Source organism: Octopus bimaculoides, chromosome 9 (genome assembly GCF_046866305.1).
Source record: "Octopus bimaculoides isolate indiv1 chromosome 9, ASM4686630v1, whole genome shotgun sequence".
NCBI classification, from domain to species: domain Eukaryota; kingdom Metazoa; phylum Mollusca; class Cephalopoda; order Octopoda; family Octopodidae; genus Octopus; species Octopus bimaculoides.
Genome location: NC_142936.1, coordinates 32,767,754 through 32,794,943, shown reverse-complemented (window position 1 = coordinate 32,794,943; position 27,190 = coordinate 32,767,754). Strand labels below are relative to the sequence as shown.

Here is a 27,190-nt window from a genome sequence, read left to right as displayed (position 1 = left end):
CAGACATGTATGCTCCCCACCCCCACAAAACAATGAACCTCATACACTTGTGTACAACAGTGATGCACACCCACTACATGAGTGCAAGTTTATCCTCATATGCACACACATATGCATAAAACCAAACAAGTGAAATATCCACAAACTTCCAAAAGCTGTCTTGACTTAAACAAAAGCTGTATCACTTTGTTAGAGATAACTTGAATTTTGCAAAGGAAAAAAAATTACTTATAAAAATCAAAAGAAAATCATTCATACATTAACATTCGAAATTAAGAAAGTAGTTGTTTGCAAGAAGTACTAGACAATAGAGACCATATGGCTGAAGGAAAATATCTCAGGGGAGTGTTGTGCAAACTAAACACAACAATGGTAGGAACCTGTATATGTAATATAGTGAGTTTAAAATCTACCAAAATGAGAAAATATCTGTTTTTGTATCCAAGTAAATATTAAAGACCCTTTTGGAGTGTTGAAAATTTAAAAAGAAGGAAGATAACTCACGCAAAATCAGTTGATTGTAATTGTTGGACAATATAAACATTGCAAATGAGAGCAGACCTGGTCTTTAAAGACATCAGGTGAAAGCAAAGGACATTCTTTCAGTTTCCTTAGGCCAACTTATGGCAAGACTAAGGGTGAGCAACAGGTCTAATTGGAGTTACTTCCCCACCCTGTTTTTTTTTTTAAATATGCTTAGTTTTTATCTATTAATTGCATGAATAATCTTAGTTAAAGATTTTCAACAGGTTTGTTAAGATTGTTTGTTAAGAGCTAGTTTTAAAGAATTATACAGTTTAGTTATATATACCAAATGCACAGGTATGTTTCACTTTAGTATCCATTTTATTATTACATCGATGCAAAACATTTTTTATAAGACGAAAAGCGAGATCGTTTGGTGCTCATGCATTCACCCTCAATTACTACGATTGGTTATCAAAAATTGGTCATAGACTTAATTGCAATGAGTTAGCTTGTGCTAACCTGTATCCACCCCTTATTTCACCACAATATCACGTGTTGTTGCGTTAGAACTATAATTTATCGATTTCTTTTCCCAGCACAGTAAACACGTCATCTAGGTGACATCGCAACAGCAGGTCAACTGATACAGTCTTTTCTTTAGAATGCCTTGTACAAACAGAGACAGCCAACAAATTTGTTTATATTTCGTATCTGTCACAGTGGTTATTTATTGTAACAGGCTACTGCTAATCTATAAAATAAATAGTTATAGGCGCACAGTATATATAAATATATATTTAAAATTCTTTAAGATCTAATCTGCAATATATTGTCAGGAGAAAAAAAATTTTGAACTTATGCTGAAAAGACATTAAACATGTGAGTCATTACAGTAGCACTGAAGTGAATAATAAATTGTTACATATTTAGAAGCAAGCTTTTTGGATATCCGGACTTCTTCGGTTGTTGAAGAATTTCTACTTTTCCTCTACTTGGGTTATGAACCTAGCTCCTATTGCTCCGTAAGTAAAATTTACAAAAGAAAAATGATTTTCTTTTTCTCTCTCTAATCTGGAATTTTTAATTAGGCAGGCTATTAAAAATAATTAAAATGCATATGATGCGCACCAGTCAAGAAATACAGCAGAATATTTCATATACTACCCGCACTTAAATATGAATAATTCGTGTTGACTAAGTTAAAAAGTAGTTATTTTAATAGATAATGATTGAATTTAGTTGGCTAGTGAACACCCTTTTTTTTTAGAAATATAAAATACATGGATATAGTTTGCTGCCGAATTTGTAAATATCCGCAGGTTTCGGGGGAGTTTTGAAATAGCAATTCTAGTCTCTAGAAGATTCATATCTCTTGGGAAGTGCATGAGTGGTGGGGTGGCAAAAATGTAAAACATTGACCTGTCTGGAAAATACTGAAAACTGAACGGAAAAACCGGTATACCTACGCAAATGGGTTAATTTCTAGTTTAGGACCCGGTCACAAAAATGAAAAGAAAAAAAGAACAGCGTAATAGGTGTGAAATAATGTATAGTAAACGAATATGAAAAAAAAAAAAAATGCGCGCTGACGGAGAGGACTTTTTCTTCCCACCCCACCTCCGTTCGTTAGCGCAATCTTTTTTCATATTCATTCACTACACATTATTTCACACCTGTTACACTTTTTTTTTTTCATTTTTGTGATCGGGTCCTAAACTAGAGATTAACCCCTAAATGTGCCCCACCACGACTTTGTTTCCTCATAACTTCTAGAAAAATGGAATTTTCTACAAATACGCTTCAGATGGTGTAGATTCCGATTATATTGGAATTTGTTGTAGAAAAATTTTCCGGGGCTTAAGAGAAGAGTTTCGGAAAATTCATACGTGCCGGCTTTGTTTCTTCATAACTTTCAGAGTGTGTAGATTACAATTATATTAGAATTTTGTTGTTGTTATATTGAATTACATTACATATGTATACATATATAATTCTTCCAAATTTTTCTACTAAAACTATTGAAACAATTTGTGGGGAAGAAAGAGAGAAAATAAAAACAAAAATAATTGTTGGGTGCACACACATACATACTGACACCCTTTACATGTATCTACAAAATGAAAATTGAAATATGGAAAGGAAAAAAATATGTGATATCTCAGTGTGCGAGCCCATTTGTTTTTTTTTTCTACATTAAATTCCAATATAATCGTTATCTATATACTCTGACTGGTATTTGAAGAAAATTTCACTTAGAAATACCTATTTTTGCTGTATTAGGGGGAAACAAAGCCGACTCGTATGGATTTTCCGAAAGTCCTCTCCCAAGCCTCAGAAAACATTTTCACAACAAATTCCGATATGATCGGAATCTACACCATCTGGCTTATTTGTAAAAAAGTTTATTAAAAGTTATTCATTCTTCTTAAAGTTACGAGGTAACAAAATCGGGGTGGTGAGGCACCCTTGTGTGGGTGTGGTGAAACACCTAACCTTTTCCTTTCACATTAGGTATAAAGCTTCAGGGAATAGCTATTCCACAACTTCGCCTAAGTTTCTACTTGTTAAATACGTGGGCTTTTTGTAATTCGGTCATGAACATGAATCTTGGAGATCTTACAAAACGTTTCACAGTAACTAATGCTTTTAATTGTTTTACGAACGTTGCCTTTTATATTGTATTTTTATTATTTCAGTAAGGTAAATAGCAACACGAGAGAGATATTAAAAATTGGTACGCCTTCGGAGCGAAGGTAAACGACGCGTACACCACCCATTTCCGGTGGGTTTTTTTTTCCTTCAAATTCTCCGGATTTGTATGTTTTCGATATAGGGGAATACGATTTTGCCCAAAATTCACGTTTTCAAAATTTTAATTTCCTCCATCCCCCACTCCAATTTCTTAATTCTTGACTTTTTTCAATTTTTTAAATCCACGTACAAAAATAGAGATTATGAATCTGGGAATTTTTTTTTTCCAAATTCTAATTTTTCTTAAAGAAACACTCAATGCCCCTTCCCCCTCACCCACCCATCACTTCTCCGCTTTCAAAAAAACTAAAAACTCAGAATGTTTCACGCATGCATAGAATTCTACTGAAATAGCAGACGTCAAAAATATCAGACCAGTACCAGAAAACCCGACATGCTAAAAACAACAGCTAAACGACATTATTTCTGAAAAAAAACTTCTCCGCTTTTTAGAAAGCTAAAAGTGAAACATTCGGAGGTGGTGAGTGGAGGTTGGAGAAGGGGATTTGAGTGTTTCTTTAAGAAAAATTTTAAAAAAAATTCTTAAAGATTCGTAATCTCTATTTTACTACGTGGATTAAAAAAATTTTGAAAAAAGTTAAAAATTAAAAAGTTGGGGTTAAGGTAACTAAAATTTTGAAAACGTGTTTTGGGGGCAAAATCTTAATCTCCCATATCGAAAACATTGGAAAAAGAAGTTGTAGGGCGCAAATTATCCAATAATTTTTTTTTCAAATATTAAAAACTTCTAACTTTTCACTGTTTCTCGATTTAAAAAAAAAATCTTTCTAGTCTCAAAATACGGACAGTCCGATTCTGCCATTCGTTTCTCTTTATAATTTCCAAATAATTTTTTAAGTACTTCGAAATCAAAATTGTTGCGTGTTTGTGTCAGAGAAATTTTGTAAAACTTGAGCATTATCGAAATATATACAATTCTTAAGTGAAATGGAAAAATTAAATGATGAAAGCAACTAGGCTGTAAATATCTTTGGAAATAACAAAAAAGAAAAAAAAACTGTTATTAAAATACATTATCTCTAACATCTTTAAATTGTTGCGAGAAAAACATTTACTAACAGAGAATTATGTTATAAAAATAAACTATCTGTGACATACCTTTAAATTATTGCGGATAAAATATTAAAACCCGAAAACTTGCCCATGAAGTGTACAATCCAAATTTCAATTTGATTGCAATCTTCTCGCTAGGGGTCACTCTCATTAGTAAAAAAACAAGGGTCTGTTTTGTTAGAAATAAAGAGTGTGTACTATGTTATTCTTTCAGTTTTCCCGGAAAAGAAGGGTCTCATCGAAAGATAATTTATTTTAATAACGTAATTTTTTGTTAGTAAATGTTTTTCTCTTACACAAACACGCAAGATTCGATAGTGGAAAGTTTTGAAATTAGGGGTGTGAGGTAAAATATTTAAGGAAAAAAAAAATTATTATTCCATTGTGAAATCAAAGAATTTTTTAAAAAATCGAAAAACAGAAGAAAGATTTTGAATTAACGGAGTGGGGGTGGGAATATTAAAAATTATTATTATTTTTTTGTAGAAGACAGAATCGAAAATATTTTGTGAAAATTCTTAAAAATAAAATAGTAATGAGCAGTTTTAGTGCGTCAGAAATTAATTTCTCTTCCAGAGAGAGAGAGAGTGACATTATCTCTTTCAGTTTTTCATTAGAATGTATTGAGACACTATGTTGTCACAAAACTATTAAAACTTTATTAACTTGATCGATCTGTCACTAAACCTGGATTTAATTTAATTTTATACAGACTTTGCTATCAATTTTCATAAATGTTTCTCTTGCGTGATCAGTACAACAGATACACGCTTTTTTGCACACCCTCCTCACACGATCAGTATGAATTATAAAATTACAGCTCAACCTTTTTTTTTTAAATTTTGTAATTCATATTTGTGACGAGCGTATTTAGAAACTTAATCTATTTTCTAAAATTTCTTCGGATCCCTGTTTTCGGTATAAGAGATTAGGATTTTGCCCCAAAACACGTTTTCAAAATTTTAATAACCCTGGTGAAGGTAAAGAATATGCACACACGGTGTTTAGGGTTGGGGTTAGGGCTAGGCTTACGCCAAAAACGGGTGGTGTGCGTATTCTTTACCTCTGCCATCTCCCCACCCCATTTTTAAAGATTTTAAACTTTTTTGAAATTTTTTTTTTTTTTATCCACGTAGAAAAATAGAGATTACGAATCTTTAAGAATTCTTAAAAGATTTTAGTTTTAAGAAACATTCAAATCCCCTTCCTCAACCTCCGAATGTTTTATTTTTTTAGCTTTTTTGAAAGCAGGGGAAGTTTTTTCAGAAATAATGTCGTTTAGTTGTTGTTTTTAGCATGTCTGGATTTCTGGTGGTGGTCTGATATTTTTGACGTCTGCTATTTCAATAGAATTCTACGCATGCGTGAAACATCCATGTATCATGGTGAGAGAAACAAATTCATAAATACGGTGTTGAATATGGTTTCACTATGGAAAAAAAAATTAAGGGCGACTTAGTTGTTTATAGCACATTTCCACCGTTGGGATCTTTTTAAAAACCTTTTTCTATTACTTAAACGAAAAATAAATGAATCTAAAGATTTTTTTTCAAACTTATTTCCATTATAAAAAGGCAAAAAAAAAAAAAATTATGAATTTCTTTATTTTCGAAAATCCTCCCCCCCCACCACCTCGGAAAAAATTTCGACCATTTCGGTCAATATACAGTTTAAACCCCAGTCAGGAAAACAAAAGAAAACCAGCCTACTAGATGTAAAAAGAAAATGTGTAGAAAACGAATATGAAAAAAATTTGCGCAAACGAACGGAGGTGGGATGGAGAGAGAACTTTTGGAGAATTCACAAGATCTGATTTTTCCCTCATAACTTTCAGGAAAATCGATATATATTTATGAAATTTTATAGAAATACCGTTCAAATGGCACAAATTATGATTATAAAGAAATCTCTGGGGAAAGTGTTTCTGTAAAATTTCATCAAAAGATATCCATTTTCCTGAAAGTTATGTTACGACGGAAAAAAAAAAAAAACGATCGTGTGAATTTTCAGAAATCTTCTGAAAATTCACACGATCGTTTTTTTTTTTTCCGTCGTAACATAACTTTCAGGAAAATGGATATCTTTTGATGAAATTTTACAGAAACACTTTTCAAATAGCATAGAATATGATTATAAAGAAACTTGTGGGGAAAATGATTTCCGAAGGGGTGGAGAGAGGACTGTTAGAACTGTGAACTTTCCAACAGTCCTCTCTCCACCCCTTCGGAAAAACATTTTCCCCACAAATTTCTTTATAGTTGTAATCTGTGTTGTTTGAAAGGTGTTTCTGTAAAATTTCATTAAAAGATATCCATTTTTCTGAAAGTTATGATGGAAAAAAAAACGGATCGTGTGAATTTTCCAAAATTCTCTCCCCACCCCTTCGGAAAACATTTTCCCCAGAAATTTCTTTATAATCCTAATTTGTGCCATTTGAACGGTATTTTAATAAAATTTCATCAATATATATTCATTTTCCTGAAAGTTATGAGGAAAAAATCAGATCTTGTGAATTTTCCGAAAGTCCTTTCCCCTCCGTTCGTTTGCGCAAATTTTTGTGTGTGTATGATCACGTTAAGTTGACAGTATACAACTACTTTATCGCATCACTACTGCTTAAGTCTGAGAGATTTAGAAATGTATTATTTCTATTTTTTGTAATCAGTGAATATGTTTCACTGAAATAATATATGTTTACGAGAGCTTGACAGGCCTCTTCAGCCAGCTAGTCTTTTTTGGTCGTGGATGTCTTTATTGTTGCTACCCTTTTTGATGTGACTTCGTTCTTTGGATAATTATTTGTTAGTATTTTTGTTGGATTATTTATTGGGACTGTTTTTTGAACTGTTTTACAGTTATTTTCGCCCTATGGGGCAGAAAATTTCTACTTTTTGAACTGTTTTACAGTTATTTTCGCCCTCCGGGGCAGAAGATTTCTGTTTTTTCTTGTCAACCTTTCGAGGTTATTTTTTGATAATTATTTTTCTTGTCAATTGTGACAAGGTTTACATACATTATGGAATTTGAACTAGCTTCAAAGACCGACTTTCCCGAGATGGGAGAAGGTAAAAATACTGTTACAACTGTAGTGAAACTACCTTTCGCCATTAGATACAAAACTGCTATCGCCATTCTTCTCATTTAAATATAAATAAACGCGGGCGTAGCAGAGAACCCATTCCAGGTCCTCACGTGACTGATCATTATTCGAATCGGCAACTTCTTCGAACCGTTCCCGCCAGAACGCAAACTGACCAATCACAGCCCTTAATAAGGTCACGTGATAGTGTTTTTCTACTCCCGTCTGGGAGCCCCCTTAACGCCTTAAATAGATCAACTCATACCCAGCAAATTTGTCTCGGTCCAGTTTCTCTTAGAGATTGTTCCGTGTACCACACGACAGCAGCAGCAACAATCAGCCACCGACCACTTCAACAGCTTCGTCCAGCCAACGATGACCACCGCCGTCGCCGCATCAGCAACATGAGTCTACGACTACTAACCAGCACCATCGTCATGACCAACACGATTACTACCAAGCAGCCTCAATCACCACCAGCGTCTACACGACTTTATATGTACACCAGACCAAACCACCGCGGCACATCTCTCTCTTCGATTCTGTTAGGTGACTCAGCTTCACCACGATAATAAACAGACAAGAGATCTCAGCCAGCGACGAACATCTGTATAACAAGAATCACGGCCCGGCATCGATGCCACGACATCACAACTAGTGATCAGCTCTGCCACACACAGCCAACTAACTTCACGTACAGACTCATACTAATGTGTACCTAAGAACTGGTATAATTGCTCACGTGTTATTGACTCTCTTTCCATCTGCTGTAATAACTGACGTACACATACATGTATCACTCACATACATACTTTTCTTTGTATGACGGCCTGTCTTTGATTATGTTCTTATATGTCGCATTCGCACTCTCACACAGACATACATCTTTTACGCCACAATAAATATCTCTGTTATTCATCTTATACAGTTGTGGTCTTTCATTACTGGTCATCTATGTTATCGTCGTATAACATATTATGTATATCATCCATTGATATATAATTTTGTGTTCGACCGTGTGACACGTTTAAATAAAAGGAGTCCTCTGTTTTTCCATTCGTCACCGTTTCTCCTTTTTGAGTTCGCACAGTCGTTCCTTACACAACCAAGGACAAAAATACTGTTACAACCAAGGACAACCAGGCAAAACAAAGCTTTTCTGACGCCGTGGGTGGCAATGTGATTGAACTGTAAGTAGCTATGGAGAAGCTCCTCCAGTTCAGAAACTTATTTGAAAAAACAGGTGAAATGACAAAGTTGGTACCGCCCCCTGAGACTATCGAAGCCATTAAAAAAAAAACCGTAGTCTACAAAGTGTACAACTTAAAAGAAAAGAAAATTATGGACGTTAAGAACGAAATATGCAAACTGGCAGCAGAATGGGAGAATTCCCAGTTCTGTAAGCCGGGGAGTTGTGACACTGATCCAGAAGGACCCAAGTAAGGGGGATAGCATTAGTAATTACAGGCCCATAACTCTACTTAACGTAGAGTTAAAAATTTTGGCCAAGGTGTTAGCTAAAAGGTTGACGGCTGTCGCGGAGAAGCTTGTCGGGAAGGCACAAACCTGTGCAATCCCAGGCAGGTCGATCCAGGACAACCTTCACCTTCTCCGCTACATCTTAGACAGGGTTGGGAAATTAGCCAGCAAAGGAGGGGCATTGGTCCACTTAGACCAAAGTTAAGCATTCGATAGAATAGACCATCGGTAGCTGGGGGCCGTCCTCGAAGCGGCTGAGATAGGCCCAGGCTTTCGCGGGTGGATCTCCGCTATGTACAGCGGCATCAAGTCCACTCTCCAGATAAACGGTTACCTAACGGAGCCGTTTTGATCAAGCGGTCTGTTCATCAAGGGTCTCCCTTGTCTCCGGTCCTGTACGTTTTGGCCCTGGAGCCATTGCTGCGGAGGCTGGAGAAGTTAGGCAACATCCCTAATTAGATTGGATGCGGTAAGTTCGCTTCTGCTTATGCTGATGACGTCACTCTCATCGTGTCTAAAGAAGCACAACTACCTCATGTAGAAGATGCTCTCCGAAGATACGAAGCGGTGGCAGGAACAAAAGTTAACAAGGAAAAGTCCATCGGTTTGCGACTCGGCACCTGGAGGAACAAGCCGTTATCGTCCAGTGTCGTTGGACACTGGACAGATGGTCCTGTTAAGTTGCTTGGAGTTTGGTTTGGTTCAGACTCCCAGACGGAGAAGAATTGGAGCGAGGTAGTGAACAAGGTGGAGGCCATAGTACGGAAGTGGTCCGGAAGGTCTCTGTCCTTGAAGGGTAAAGTGGAGGTGGTGCAGGTGTTTATAGCATCTGTAATCACCTACCGCCTGTCCGTTGTGCCTTGACCCGATTTTTGGCTAAACAAGCTGGTACGACTCCTCTTTCGCTTTTTGTGGAGGTGGGGAAAGCCACTTGTGAGGCGCTCCGTGTGCTGCCAGGAACCGCTAAAGGGTGGTTTGGGGATGCCCTGGCTAATGATGCACAGACATGCGTTGAGGCTGAGACATCTCTGGTGCCACCTGGAGGGTGATAAGGTGTGGAGTCCGTTGGCGGAGGAGTTCTTACCGCGACTGACCTCGCTGGAAAGATTTAAACCCGGTCTCGTTAGAAGGCGTAATCTGACTCTATGGCAGAAGGAGTGCCATCAGTCACTCTGGCTTATCCACAAGACGGGCAAGGCTGGCTGCGGGAATACCACCTCGGTATTCTACAGAGGGCTAGTGGAGGGGGAAAACGATGACGTCCTAGGAGGGGCTCTGGGGTTCGACAAGAACCAACTTACCAACCTGTTTCGTAAAACCTTCAAGCCGGAGTACTTGGCAGTGTTACAGGAATGCTCTACCTGTTCGCGAGAAGATATCCAGGCACGGTTTAGCAGTGCCACCGACATGTCCAAGATGCAAGCAGGACAGTGAAACTGTCCAACACGCTTTTGTACATTGTCGGCAGCTCTCCAGCTTGATAATGTATGTAGAACACGTGTTGTCGCATCTAGGACGAGTACAGCTGTCGGCTGAGTTTATGATAAAGATGATACCGCCAACTTGACTTTCAAAGGAAGGTGAGGCTTGCTTTTTCTGTACAGTAGCAGTGTTGAAAGAGTGTATATGGAGGACAAGAATGGAAGGTTTTGTGACAGGGTCCTACATATCCAGCCCTGGATTGCTGACTTACTTCAAATACCATCTGAAGAGCAAGATAGGGCTGGAAAAGAGAACCCTGTCAGCTAGAGTATATGAACAGAGATGGAAGGAAGTGGTGAAAAAGGTGGGTGTGAGTCACCCAAACTAATCATCGAGGAAATAAAAGGCGATCTGCTGAGCCTTATAGGCCGCCGGGCTGAAGAATCAATCTTTTTATTATAAAATATATATACATGTGTGTATGTGTGTGTATGTATGTATATATGTGTATATATGTATATATATATATATAGATATATGTGTGTGTATGTATGCATATGTATGTCTGTATATTTAAAAGGAAGAAAAAAAAAATATAAGGAAAAAGTCAATGAACATTTGAATTTTAAATACTGATATATATAAAGAAAATCATTAATTTTTAAAAAGAACATATGAACTCATACATTTTGTTTATTTGTTTGTCCTGTATTGTACCTATCTTTGTATTCGATCCATAGTGATCATAATAAAAAATTTTCAGCCAGCTAGTCTTGCTACTTCAGGCTGATGACGAGCAAAAACTCAGAAACATGTCCCTGAATGCAGGCTAGGCTGGGTGGAGGTGCTTGTCTCCCCTTCGTAAACATAAGGACACAGGAAATGTGTCAAGGCCGACAGGAAGCGGTTCAGCTTCCTAGGGCTAAATAGCAGTAGTATATTCCCTTATTGGGACTGTCACGTTAAGTTGACAGTATACAACTACTTTATTATATATATATTATACATATATATTCATCATCATCATCGTCCATCATTTTAAATCTGGGTTTTGTCGTCATTAACAGTGGTGGTTGGATCTAACTCAATGTCAAAGCAACTGCCCTCACACCATCTCACCATCTTGCCCGGTTTTGGGCATCCTCTCTTCTCAAGCCAACCGTCCCAATCTCCTCCTCCACCTGTCCCCTCCACATTTTCCTCGGTCTACCTTGCTTTTTGCTGTCCATTTTCCTCAAACTCTAGCACCCGCTTCAGAACATGCTTCTCATCCCTCCTCAACACTGCACTCCATTTGCCCTTGCCAGCCATTCCACTGATTTTTCCAACCCCGGCATCCCCATCAAGCCCTCAATTCTCCTCTTATGAAACAGCCTCATGCCACACATTTCTCTCACCATTGCTCTCTCAGTCCTTCTCAAAATTGCTATTTTATCTATCTCTCAAACACCATGTCTCACTCCTATATAGCATTGCAGCTCTCACACAACTTCTATAGACTCTTCCTTTCATCTTCAATGAGAACCTTTTCCCAAATAACAATGCTCCACATTCCTTGAACTTCACCCAGCCAAGTCTCGCCCTTGCTGTCACAGCTGCTTCACATCCACCACTTACATCCACCCTGTCTCCCAAATAACAAGACCCTTTTACCATCTCCACCTCATCAAATAGTGTTTCCACTGACTTTGCCAGCCTGCCAGCGCCTTTCTCACATCTTCCACAAACAAACTCTCTTGCCAGTCTTGGGGGGTCACCTTCATTTTCATATATCTACCATGAATCCATTCCTCACATCTTGTACACAACACTGCATTTGCCACGACCCTCCTCCCACATACACCACATGGATCCACCTTACTAACACTTCTCCTTTCACCCCACTCACCATCACCTTTGTCTTCCTGAGGTTTACCTTCAAACCCTTGCTTTCAGACACCTTCTATTTCCAAAACATCTCCCTCATCTCACTCATCAGAACAAGGTCATCTGCATACAGTATCTCCATTAGCAGTCCCTCTCTTGCACTCTCCCTCTCCATCACCATATCAACCACTATTGACAACACAGATCCCTGATGCACACCACCTTTCACTGCAAACTCCTCTAGTACACCTCTCTTCCTCAATGCCCACTCAATCACCTTCCTTGGAACCCTATCAAATGCCTTCTCCAGATCAACGAAGCAAGCACATGTACAACTCTTTCCCCTTATCCTGCATCTCCTTACATTGAACACTGCATCTATTGTCCCCCTTCCTGACATAAAACCAAGCATCCACCCCTTTCCGAATTCTCCTCTCCAACACCCTTTCCACTATCTTCATTGCATGCTCTATACGTCCAATAACTCATTACATCCTCTTGAAGCTTGGTACCACCACACCTAGTGCCCAATCATCTAGCATTCCTCTTCCATCCAGCATGCCCTAGTAGAGCTCCATCATCACAACAATGCCAGTTATCATTTACTTCTGATGGACCAGCTGCCTTTCCTGCTTTCATTTCCTTCATTGCCTCCACTACTTCTTCCCAACTAACCCTCTCCACTGGCCTCTTCGCCACAGTAACTTCCACCCTCTGATCCCATCCATTCTCCTCATTCATAATTCCCTCCATATGCTCCTTCCAAACTCTTCCACTGTCCTCACTAAAATTCAACCCTCCATCACTCCCCTTCATGCATCTTCCTCCCTTAACATCTCTTCCATCATTTTTCATTGATTTAATAAACTTAAACACTATATCTGGGTTCTCATCTAGTCTGCTCAACCTCTCCTCAGCCTCCTTCCTCATAGATCTCACAACTACCCTCTTTGCATGATTCTTCATATTATATATATATATATATATATACGGTGGTGCATCAGCATGGCCGCAGCTCTGAGCTGAAACTTTGAAAAGAAAAAAAAAATATGTATATATATATATATATATACATATACATTTCCTCTTGGGGAAATTTCGAACCTGGGTTCTCATTCTTAAGGTATTCTTCGATGTTATTATTATTACTATTGTTCAGGTCACTGCTTGGAATTGAACTCGAAATCTTGGGGTTAGTAGCCTACGCTCCTAACCACTATGCCATATGCCCATGGGCAATTATGGAGTAAATTTTAGGGCTTATAAATCTAATATTTTTCTATCCTTCCTTAATACTGGTTCCCATATGCTGCTCATATCTGCACTCGGTTTGCTTAGGAGGTTGTTGTGTCCAAGCATATGTGCTGCTTCTGTTAGTTTTCATATTTTCCAGTGGTGTTCTCTGTCTATTATTTTAACTTCATCCCACATGGGGAGGTGGTCTCTATTTTTCCATACATGACCAGCTATACCTGATTTATCAATATCTACTCGTGTCACAGCTTTGCGATGTTCGTCTACCCTTATTTTGTGTGTGTATATACTGTAAACTTGAAATAAGATGTAACTCTCATAACCTGTTGAAATTACTTCCGGAAGTGACTTTCTTTACCATAGGATGTAATCCCATGGATTATAGATATCACCTTGGAATTGACGTTTTTATCATTCCTTACTATTTTATTTTATTGTTTTACATTACTTCCTCACATGTTAGATTCCAAACATTATAGTCTCTCTGATGAAGCTTTGGGGCTCAGTCATTGTTCAACCCGTGTCCATTGTTTGTTCAACCTTTGTAAAATCCCTGTATATTACTGGCATGATGTGGAAAACTTGGCAGATTGGGTAATCCCATAGTAGAAACAGCTGTAAGAACTTAGTAATTTTTCACTCATTTATTCTTATTCATTTGTTTATTTTTATTTATCTATTTATTTACTTGTCTATTTGCTTATTTCATTTGTATATTTTGATTACTTATACATATGATTGTAATCAATTAATAAATAGATATAAATGAATGTCTACAGGCTGATGTTTGTCGATTGATTACCCTCTCCATTTTCTTATTTGCCTTATATATTCTAGGTAAATTTCGGTTTTTACCCTCACTCATATCTAGTACTGAATTGCAATACTACCCTGCAACAGTAAGCACTTGGTGATAAATACATAGGTATACATCCAGTAGTATATTGGATATTTATTATTGCTTAACCCCGGCACATAAAATACACCATTTTGAGCATGGCTGTTGCCAGTACCGCCTGACTGGCCTTCGTGTCAGTGGCAGGTAAAAGCACCCACTACACTCTCGGAGTGGTTGGCGTTAGGAAGGGCATCCAGCTGTAGAAACTCTGCCAAATCAGATTGGTGCCTGGCGTAGCCATCTGGTTCACCAGTCCTCAGTCAAATCATCCAACCCATGCTAGCATGGAAAGCGGACGTTAAACGATGATGATGATATATATGTGTGTGTGTGTGTGTGTGTGTCGATAGATAGATATAAATATATATTATATAAGACAATAAATAAGTTTTGCTTCTTTATATGGAACCAAAAATGGTTTATAGGACTATCCGGTTTTGAACCCCAGTAAACAAACTAAATATTATCTTCCACATCTAGCCTTACTTCTATTTACTTTCAGAAAAGTAGAAGAAAACTTATGGTTGCAGAAAGGGATCACCTCTGTAAATTTATTTAATGTTTTAGAGTCAAACGACTTAAGGATGGCAAGAGATTCCCTTATGCATAACTTACACTTGGTAATATTAATGCTACAACTGAACAGAAAACTTCCTATGATTTGCAGCCACCTACATGTTTAGCCATAGAATAAAATAAAAAAATTTTTTTTGTTAGAATTTTTGTTTTTTTCTTGTTAGAAATTTTGGGCTGGTCCTGCTATAGGTTATATCGTTAAAGAAGTTTTTGCATCCATATTGTAACTCTTGCGAACAACCTGATTGTGAAATTCCTGTTCATCCTGATGAGGGTGTTCATTGCTGAGATGTGCATTAATTCACAACTGGACTGTAGCAGTGAACTCCAAAAATGGCCATAGATGTATTTTTTGACCTGATTTTTAAAAACTCTATTATGTTCCTTAGACATTGACCTACCATGGATTGCTTTTTTAAAACAAACTATTTTGATATATTTTTGATTAAGGGGTAAAAAAGTTTTTGTTTTAGTCGATTGATAGTTTTTTTAGTCAATTAATATTTTTGTTAACTGACATATTTTAGTAATCCATTTTGATTACCTATCTTAGTTGATTTGTAGATATCCTTTCTTGATAGGCCTTTCTATATATTTTGTATTATTATGTCTATATATAATTTTTACTTTCTGTGCTTTTATATATATATATTCCTTTTATATGTTGAAGGCTAATGTTTATATATGATGAAATGTATGGAAGCATGGTGTTATATAAAGTCGTTGGCCTGAATTTGATGTTTGTTCTCTAATCAATGTCATATATATATATATATATTCTTTTTTTTAATTTTTTTTTTTTAATTCTTTTATTTGTTTCAGTCATTTGACTGCGGCCATGCTGGAGCACCGCCTTTAGTCGAGCAAATCGACCCCGGGACTTATTCTTTGTAAGCCTAGTACTTATTCTATCGGTATCTTTTTGCCGAACCGCTAAGTTACGGGGACATAAACACACCAGCATCGGTTGTCAAGCAATGCTAGGGGGACAAACACAGACACACAAACACACACACATACATATATATATATATACATATATACGACGAGCTTCTTTCAGTTTCCGTCTACCAAATCCACTCACAAGGCTTTGGTCGGCCCGAGGCTATAGTAGAAGACACTTGCCCAAGGTGCCACGCAGTGGGACTGAACCCGGAACCATGTGGTTGGTAAGCCAGCTACTTACCACACAGCCACTCCTGCGCCTATATATATATATATTCTTTTATTCTTTTATTTGTTTCAGTCATTTAACTGCAGCCATGCTGGAGCACCGCCTTTCATCAAACAAATCAATGCCATGACTTATTCTTTGTAACCCTAGTGCTTACGTTATCAGTCTCTTCTGCTGAACCACTAAGTTATGGGGACATAAACACACCAACATCGGTTGTCAAGCGATGGTGGGGGACAAATACGGACACAAATACACACACACACACACGCACGCACACACACACACACACGCATGCACTCACACACACACACATATATACGATGGGGTTCTTTCAGTTTCTGTCTACCAAATCCACTCACAAGGCTTTGGTTGGCCCAGAGCTATAATAGAAGACACTTACCTAAGTTGCCACACAGTGAGACTGAACCCAGAACCATGTGGTTGGTAAGCAAGCTACTTACCACACAGCCACTCCTGTATAATATATAATATATATATATATATATATATATATATATATATATATATATATATATATATATATATATATATATATATTTTACATAGAAGTGTGTCGATAAGCCAGCTGGAGGAGATGTTCTCCTGGGGCTAAAAGCAACAGTAACATCCACCTCTAGGGGGTCAGCCACATTTAAGTGGCAATATACTTCACTTTATCGTGCAGTTACTGTTAATACCTCGTTTAGAGAATTAACATTGCTTGTTTTCACTTTTTCGATATCAGTGAATAATTTCACTGGAAAAAGATACATAAGTTTTGCCAAGAATTAGCTTTCTCATCGCAGATCGGTGGCTATCGGACGCTGACGAAGGGAAATAACCCTGAAACTCGAGTCCGTTCGTGCTACAGATCACGATGAGAGGGATAACTTCCCTTGGCAAAACAAACAGGACACAGAAGTGTGTCGATAAGCCACCTGGAGGAGATGTCCTCCTGGGGCTAAAAGCAACAATGACATCCACCCCTAGGAGTCAGCCACATTTAAGTGGCAATATACTTCACTTTATCGTGCAGTTACTGTTAATACCTCGTTTAGAGAATTAACATTGCCTATATATATATATATATATATTGTATATATATTTTTTGAATTCTTTTATTCTTTAAAATGTTTCAGCTTCAGAGCTGCAGCCATGCTGGGGCACCACCGTTGGCTGTGCTATGCTATTATTTAACACCTTCTCTGATACGTGGCATTTGGTCAATGAGGAAGTTTGAAGTCTCTGCCCTCATCCATGTTTCTTGCCGTGAGGTAGGCTTGTCTAGAACCCTTAACAGGAAGAGATCCTGTTTTGGTTTAAAGACACAGCCACACCATGCAGGTCTCTCAGGCATTTTAGAAGGATATTGAAGAGCTGTGGGCCCTTGAAGCCCAAGCTGTTGCAGCATCTTGTCCTGTATTTTGATAGCGATGCTGGGATCTTTAGCACTATGCAGTGGTGCCCTGTTCTGCTGTTTGAGTGACTTGCAATCTTAAAAGTTTAGTACAAGGTCTTCCAGATGTATATCACTGCATATCTTTCCTGCCTTCAATCTAGGGAGAAGAGTTTTAATTCTTTCAGTCTTTTTAATTCTTTCAGTTTCTGAGGCACATCACAATGTTATAGTGGTCCTTCCAGAACTCTCTATGGGTGAGGTTTTTGCTCTCCATCACCTCAAAGCAATGGCAGAATACGTGCTTAGTGAGAGCTTCTTGAAATTAGAAATTACCTGCTGGTCCATGGGTTGCAGGATAGAGGTGGTGTTGGGTGGAAGGTAGAGAACCTTTGTAAACTTGTTACTTTTGAGTTAGGTGGGTGAGCAGGTGCATTGTTCAGGACAAGAAGGGCTTGCAGGGTAGGTTATTTTCCTGGAGATATTTCTTAATGTCAGGACCAAAGATAAATATATATATATATATATATATATATATATATATATATATATATATATATATATATATTATATATATAGGGTAAATTTAGAATCAGTAGGGTATATAATGCCACTTGCTAAAATCGGAGACAAGGCTCCAAAACCACCATACACTCACAATAAAAATACACACGAGCAATGCCAGCTTATCATTACCTTATTAATACCATTAATAAAGGTAATAATACATCCTTATTTAAAATTTATTCTTTCTCATGTTAGTTTTATTTTAAACGGAGTGGGACATTTAAAGTAAGGAACACAGATGAGCTAATGTAATGAATATTTTAGAAATAGATGTTAAAATGTTATTTTCAACTGAAGATCCCAGAGTATGTTGGTCATGCAGGGGTGAAATCAATTGGTATTGAAATATACATTACTTACTGATGTATTCAATGCAAAGGTAAGCCTATTTCTAATAAATGTGTATCTTTATTGTGAGTTTGTGGTGGTTTTGGAGTCTTGGCTTTGATTTTAGCAAGTGGCATTATATACCCTACCGATTCTAAATTTGCCTTATAGTGTGCCTGTAATGGTGTGAATAGCTGGCCACCTTATTATTACCTTATTAATACCATTAATAATACATCTTTATTTAAAATATATTATGTATATACATATATACATATATATACACATACATACATACATATATATATATATATATATATATATATAAGCAATGTTAATTCTCTAAATGAAGTATTAACAGTAACTGCACGATAAAGTGTAGTATATTGCCACTTAAGTGTGGCTGACCCCTAGGGGTGGATGTTACTGTTGCTTTTAGCCCCAGGAGGACATCTCCTCCAGCTGGCTTATCGACACACGACTGTGTCCTGTTTGCCAAGGGAAGTTATCCCTCTCACCTCGATCTGCAGCACGAACGTATCCGGATTTCAGGGTTATTTCCCTTCGTCGGCGCCCGATAGCTGCTGACCTTGGCGAGAGAGACAAAAACCTGGCAATCTTATATCTTCTTTTCCAGTGAAATTCTTCACTGATATCGAAAAGGTGAAAACAAGCAATGTTAATTCTCTAAATGAAGTATTAACAGTAACTGCACGATAAAGTGTAGTATATTGCCACTTAAGTGTGGCTGACCCCTAGGGGTGGATGTTACTGTTGCTTTTAGCCCCAGGAGGACATCTCCTCCAGCTGGCTTATCGACACACAAAATTAAGGGATCAGCAACAGGTTGCTTCACCACATACCGAAGTTCAGAAATAGCAGCTAAAAATGCTGAAGCTCCAACAGATAGCAGTTACCCGCAACTCACATAGGCAAAACAAGAAGAAAAAATAACGAACTAAACTAGCCATAGTTAATCATAAACATGTTTCTGGTTTAGAAGGAAAAAATCTTCATTACCTCATTTTTAGCTGCTATTTCTGAACTTCGGTATGTGGTGAAGCAACCTGTTGCTGATCCCTTAATTTTGTTTATAAATGTATAAGAACTTTTAAATAAGTTCCACACTGATAATGGTGCTTACATACCGAAGGGCTTGGTAAAAATTATTAATTATTAATTTATTAATAAATTAATAAATTGATAATCTTTTACCCTTTTAATTGTAATATATATATATATATATATATATATATATATATATATATAAATATAATTAAGGGATCAGCAAATATTTGCTTCACCATATACCGAAGTTCAGAAATAGCAGCTAAAAAAGCTGAGAATCCTACAGATAGCATCACTTGTAACTCACAAAGGCAAAAAGAAGAAGAAAAAACAATGAAAACTAACCAATTCCGATGTTTAACAGTAGACGCGTTTCTAGATCATGATTGATAATAATCAATTTCCTTCATCAATACTGTATTCCAGTAGTAAATTTGACTATGCTAGCAAAACTGTGCAAGCATGGACTAGTAACATTCCACACCGACACAGGTCTGAAAGCATAACCGAATCCACCTCGGTCAGCCAGTCTAACCGTCCTTCCCTCAAGAAATTACCACGTGTGCGACAAGTGATATCGCAGAGAATCTGCGTATACTACCAGGGAGTGAATAATTATTACAAATTAAAAGGGTAAAGGATTATCAAATTATTAATTAATAAATCAATTAACAATTAACAATTTTTACCAAGCCCATCGGTATGAAAGCACCATTATTGGTGGAGAACTTATTTAAAAGCTTATATATATTTATAAATATAATTAAGGGATCAGCAAATATTTGCTTCACCATATACCGAAGTTCAGAAATAGCAGCTAAAAAAGCTGTGAACCCCACAGATAGCATCACTTGTAACTCGCAAAGGCAAAAACAAAGGTATAATGGTGAAGCAAATATTTGCTGATCCCTTAATTATATTTATAAATATATATGAGCTTTTAAATAAGTTCTCCACCAATAATGGTGCTTTCATACCGATGGGCTTGGTAAAAATTGTTAATTGATTTATTAATTAATAATTTGATAATCCTTTGCCCTTTTAATTTGTAATAATTATATATATATATATATATATATATATATATATATATATATATATATATATATATATATATATATATATATATATATATATATATATATATATATATATATATATATATATATATATATATATATATATATATATATATATATATATATATATATATATATATATATATATATATATATATATATATATATATATATATATATATATATATATATATATATATATATATATATATATATATATATATATATATATATATATATATATATATATATATATATATATATATATATATATATATATATATATATATATATATATATATATATATATATATATATATATATATATATATATATATATATATATATATATATATATATATATATATATATATATATATATATATATATATATATATATATATATATATATATATATATATATATATATATATATATATATATATATATATATATATATATATATATATATATATATATATATATATATATATATATATATATATATATATATATATATATATATATATATATATATATATATATATATATATATATATATATATATATATATATATATATATATATATATATATATATATATATATATATATATAATGTGGAGGCACAATGGTCCAGTGGTTAGGGCAGTGGGCTTGCGATCTTAGGATTGTGGTTTCAATTCCCAGACCGGGCGTTGTGAGTGTTTATTGAGCAAAAACGCCTAAAGCTCCACGAGGCTCCGGCAGTGGGTGGCGGTGAACCCTACTGTACTCTTTCACCACAACTTTCTCTCACTCTTTCTTCCTGTTTCTATTGTACTTGTATTTCAAAGGGTCAGCCTTGTCACACTCTGTGTCATGCTGAATCTCCCTGAGGACTACATTAAAAGTACACATGTCTGTGGAGTGCTCAACCACTTGCACGTTAATTTCACGAGCAGGCTGTTCCATTGATCAGATCAATTGGAACACTCGTCGTCGTAACCGACAGAGTGCCAACATGGATATATATCTATACACACACACATATATATATAAATATACATACATATATATATATATATATATATATATACATATATATGTGTGTGTATGTGTGTGTGTGTGTGTGTGTGTATATACACACATATATATTATATACTAGCAGTATAGCCCGGTGCTGCTCGGGATTAAGCTAGGATTATTAAGTGATCAAGTGTTTTATTTCAAACCAAAATAAATAACATGGACATCAGATTTGAGCGAAATCTGTTGAAATTGGTTTGGCTGAAAATGGTTTGCTGGAAATGGTTTGGGAAATCCCATAAGGAATCAGTTTATTGGTTATTTCCACTCATTGACTTTTTATTTTTTAAAGTTGCATTAGAGATCTGCATAGGAAAAGGTTGATCTGAAGGTTTGTATTGGGGATGTGAATTGGAGTAACTTAGGAAAACTTACCAACAGCCTTAACCAAAAAATAAGGGTCCTGTCCCTTCTAGGTTAACTCTAACCCTAAACCCTAACCCTAACCCTGACCCTAAAACTGTAACCCTAACACTAATCCTAACCCTAACCCTAACACTAACCTTAACCCTAACCCTAATCCTAACCCTAACCCTAAAACCCAACCGTAACACCCTAGTGGAAATCATGCGGGTGTTAATCTGAAAAATTACCAAACCCTTTTTGTGGTCCGAAAAACGGGTTGGGGGGGGGGGGAGTGGATTGACAAATTGGTACATTTTTGTTTCATAGTTGTTGTGAAATATAAATAAAACTCTTTCTCTCCTAAAGTAGTATATGTGCGTGTGTGTGTGAGAGTGAGAGGTGGGAGAAAGATGAACGATTTAAAACAAATAAATGATTTAAAATAAATATATTTGAATTGTTGTGTGAGAAAGTATATATAATCTCATTATAGAATATAGTGTCTTTCAAAAACGTCGTATATTTTAAATTATATCTCATGTTTAAGAAAAAGAAATGCATTTTACATTTTACATTTCCTCTGCCTTCCTTACCTACATTTTCATTCCTAATACGCTTTCTACCTCCCTCTTCCACTTTTTCGTTCTTTTGTTTTTTTTTGTTTTGTTTTTTTTGTTAGAGGCTAGCAAAGTAAACTCTGTCTTGCTTAGAAAAATTTGCTTTGATTTCTGTCTGCCTTACCCACATTTTCATTTTTTTTTTTGCTAGACGCTACCAAACACTCTGTATCTCCCCCTGTCACAAACACACAATTTCTTTCTCTCTCTCTCTCTCACTCTCCTTCACGCGCGTATGCACAGATTTGACTTCGCCATGTCAACAAACTTCAAAATTGGTAAAAGTTTATCGATTTTTACAGTTATACGTGGATGCCTCTGAGAGAAAAAGTTGACGAAAACGCAGGTAGGGTCATGAACAATGTCCTCCTAAAATTGGAGCGACATGCGTGCTAATTTGTGGACGTGCATAAACTACATTCACGTACACACACACACACACACACACACACACACACACACACACACACACACACACACACATCCTCACTTTTATATATATTGATATTATTTTTTTACTTGTTTCAGTCATTTGACTGCAGCCATGCTGGAGCACTGCCTTTAGTCAAACAATGCGACCCCAGAACCTATTCTTTGTAAGCCTAGTACTTATTCTATTGGTCTTTTTGGCTGAACTGCTAGGTTAAGAGGACATAAACACACCAACATCGGTTGTCAAGCGATGAGGGGGGGAAACAGATGCACACACACACACACACACACACACACACACACACATATACGACAGGCTTCGTTCAGTTTCTGTCTGCCAAACCCGCTCACAAGGCTTTGGTCAGCCCAAGGCTATAGTAGAAGACACTTGCACAAGGTGGCATGCAGTGTAATCCGGAACCATGTGGTTGGGAAGCAAGCTTCTTACCACACATCTGCTCTTGCATATATATAGCTGAAATTTACAGAAAAAAAAAAGACAAAGACAAGTGTATAAACAACAAGCAGGTATATTAATTTGATGCTCAGGAAGGTGAGGAAGTCTTTTATGTTTCAAGCCTACGCTCTTCAACTGAAGGGAACACAAGGAAATAAACAGAAATAAACATATATATATATGTATTATATCTTTATATATATATATATATATATATATATATATATATATATATATATATTATATATAGTCTTTAACGTTTTGAGCCTACGCTCTTCCACAGAAAGGAACACAGAAAGAAACAAGGAGAGAAAATATATGTATAATATATATTATATATATGTATTATATATATTATATAATTATATATATATTGTACATATATATATTAATTATATAACTGTATGATATATATCATAATCATACTTATTCTCCAATTATATATATACATACATATATATATATGTATTCATTATATATATATATTATATAATATATATATGTATATTATATATAATATATATATCATTCAACCATGGTAGTGGTTGAATATATTAAGTTCACCATTTTGTCAATCGCAGCAGCTTCCAAGCTTCACCACTAATTCAGTTCTCAACTAAATTGCAAACTGTTAATAGTGTTAAAGAGGACACCTCCTCAACTATACTTTGGCATAAATAGTTTGAGATTTGGTTCACAAGAAAAAAGTTACATTAAAATATCTGCAGTAAGGTAGATATTCACCTTCAATTAACATAAATTTTAAATTTTAGATTAAAAGTATGCCTTTCTTAGGCTTAAATGATAGAAAAATGCCCGGGGAATTGCACAAAAATTAGTAGAAAAAGAGTTATGAGATAAAATGTTATGAAATTTCATGTCAGTAAGGAAGTAAGGGAGTAAGCTTCAGCAACAAGAATAAAGAATATATTTCTAAAATGAATGTTTCCATTCTAAGGCAGCGAGCTGGCAGAAATGTTAGCATGCTGGATGAAATGCATTATGGTATTTTGTCTGTCTTTATGTTTTTGAGTTCAAATTTTGCTGAGGTCGACTTTGATGTACAGATTATTTAATTAATTTTGTTTTAACTAAACACTTTCAAACTTCCAATACTGGTAGAATATGTCACATAGAACAGGGTTTATTCTTAACATTTTTGACAAAATTTTGTATTTTAGAAGCGGTTTGTCATCTGTCTTTACGTTCTGAGTTCAAATTCTGCCAAGGTCGAGTTTGCCTTTCATCCATTTCGGATCTATTCAATTAGACGTACAGATTATTTCGTTAATGTTTTTTAACTAAACACTTTCAAACTTCTGATACTGGTAGAATGTGTCACATAGAACAGGGTTTACTCTTAACGTTTTTGACAAAATTTTATATTTTAGAAGTTATTTCATCAGAAGTTACAGAGTGACAATGGACAAATTCATGTTTGATAAGTGCCAATACACGAAACTCTCAGCTTTTAACTTACTCTCTAACTTCTGCCAATGATATATATACATATTATATATATGTGTAAAAAAATCTTATCTCGCAATCGAATCAATGAAAGAGCCTCTACCTGGTTGCTCGACATGCTAAAAATTGCAGCCAAAGTATACCCCTACCTAAATCACATGCCTATTATATGTAATGTGCTAGATTATCCCTAAAAAGACAGTTTGCTGAAGGCTGGAATGTCTTTGATGCTACGTTTGCAGTATCAGGGTTTATTTGAGGCTAAATAACAACAACATTATGGTCAAATTCTATATTAACACCCATATGATTTTCACTAAGAAAAAAAAAAATTTGATTTTTTTGTGTGGAATCAAGTACACTGACCTCCTAATATGCTGCAAATCCCTTATTTTGGTTCGTAAAAAATGAGGTGGTGGTGGTTGGGGAGGGGGGGGGGCAGAATCGTTGACCTCCTAATGTTGCAAAATTAGGTTACTTAAGGTGAGCCCGGTAACTGATGGTTTTAGGGTCTTGCTGTTTGTAACAACATGGTAAAAATCCCTGCCATTAATTCGATACAGATGGGTAATATCAAATAATTCAATCACAACATATATTTAAATTAAACATGAAAATAATTGAAATATTATCATCACTTACATGGAAAAATTGAAATATTATCTTTCAGCATTTTATAAGGTAAAATCTTAAATTATTAATTGACACATTACTTATAACAGCAATGCCTGGAAAAATCATGGATTACATGGATAAATACGAGCATTAAAAGTCATATTCTTAAGATTATAAACTTGGAAAAGTACAGGACAAGTTATTCTACCTGTAAAAGTATAGGACAAGCTATTACTTCTAGTAAAGTAAAGAATAAGAAACTTTTTACTTAAAATATTGCAGCTAAAATCAAAATTTGAATATTAAAACTTATTTTATTATAGTTTACAAATAACACTATACTTATTTAAGTAGAATTTGGCTAATTTACTACCTTAAATACAGAAAAAATGTGACTAATTAGACAAACTTACAAATTAGTTGAAAAGTTTTGTACAATAAATTTAAAAGATGAGAACTGTAAAGAGTGATAAATTAGAAGAACTGGCATTCTTTGCTGCAATATTTTAAGTAAAAAGTTTCTTATTCTTTACTTTACTAGAAGTAATAGCTTGTCCTATACTTTTACAGGTGTAATAACTTGTCCTGTACTTTTCCAGGTTCATAATCTTAAGAATATGACTTTTCATGCTTGCATTTTTCCATGTAACATATATTATGTATAATATATATATATATATATATATATATATATATATATATATATATATATATATATATATATAGGTATTATATATGATATATATGTATGTTATATATAGGTATTATATATAATATATATGTATATCATATATATATATATATATATATATATATATATATATATATATATATATATATATGTATACTATTTTACTATTTTAAATTGTTTCAGCTGCAAAGCTGCGGTCATGCTGGAGCACCAACGTTGGCTGAGCCACACCATTATTTGTAAGCTCCTCTGATATGTGGCATTTGGTCAATGCCGGAGTTTGATGCTACTGCCCCCAACTGTGTTTCCTGCCGTGAGGCAGGCTTGACTGGAGCCCTTAACAGGAAGAGATCCAGTTTTGTTTTAAAGACACTTACAGCCACACCATGCAGGTCTCTCAGGCATTTTGGAAATATATTAAAGAGCTGTGGGCCCCTGAAGCCCAAGCTGTGGCAGTATCTGGCCCTGTATTTTGATGGTGATGCTGGGATCTTTGGTTCTATGCAGTGGTGCCCCATTCTGCAGTTTCAGTAACTTTCAATGCTAAAGTTGTGTACATTACTGTATATCTCTCCCTCCTTCATTCCAGAGAGAAGAGTTTTAATTCTTTCAGTCTTTCAGTTGCTGATACGTTGTTCTTTCAGTAGCTGATACATTGCATCGAGACGATTTTCAAAGTGTAGCTTCGTTGGATTGCTTCGAGTTCTGCTGTGGATTTTTTTATTGTGTGGTGACCAGAGTCTGGAGCAATAGTCTAAGAAGATGAGAACGTATGTCCTCCAATGGATCATCAATCTTTCCTTTTCTTTTGTTTCCTTCAAAATTCCTACACGCTCGAAATGTACATACATCAAGGTGTATTTGTAGAAAATTTCACGAAAAAATATTCATTTTCCTGGAAGTTAAGAGGAATTTAAGTGGAATTTCCGAAAATTGTCCCCGACCCCTCTCAAAACACTTTCACCGAAAATTTTTGTATATTTGGAATCTACATAATAAATAATATATGCATAGGAAA

At 35.5% G+C, this 27,190-nt stretch overlaps 1 long non-coding RNA gene across 1 annotated transcript; it reads left to right on the top strand.

The window, feature by feature from the left end:
* The first annotated feature begins 535 nt into the window (after positions 1-535).
* On the top strand, positions 536-27,190 carry LOC128248716 (uncharacterized). Its single transcript, XR_008264882.1, has 2 exons — positions 536-1,490; positions 26,356-27,190. It is a non-coding gene; the product is annotated as an uncharacterized LOC128248716 (long non-coding RNA).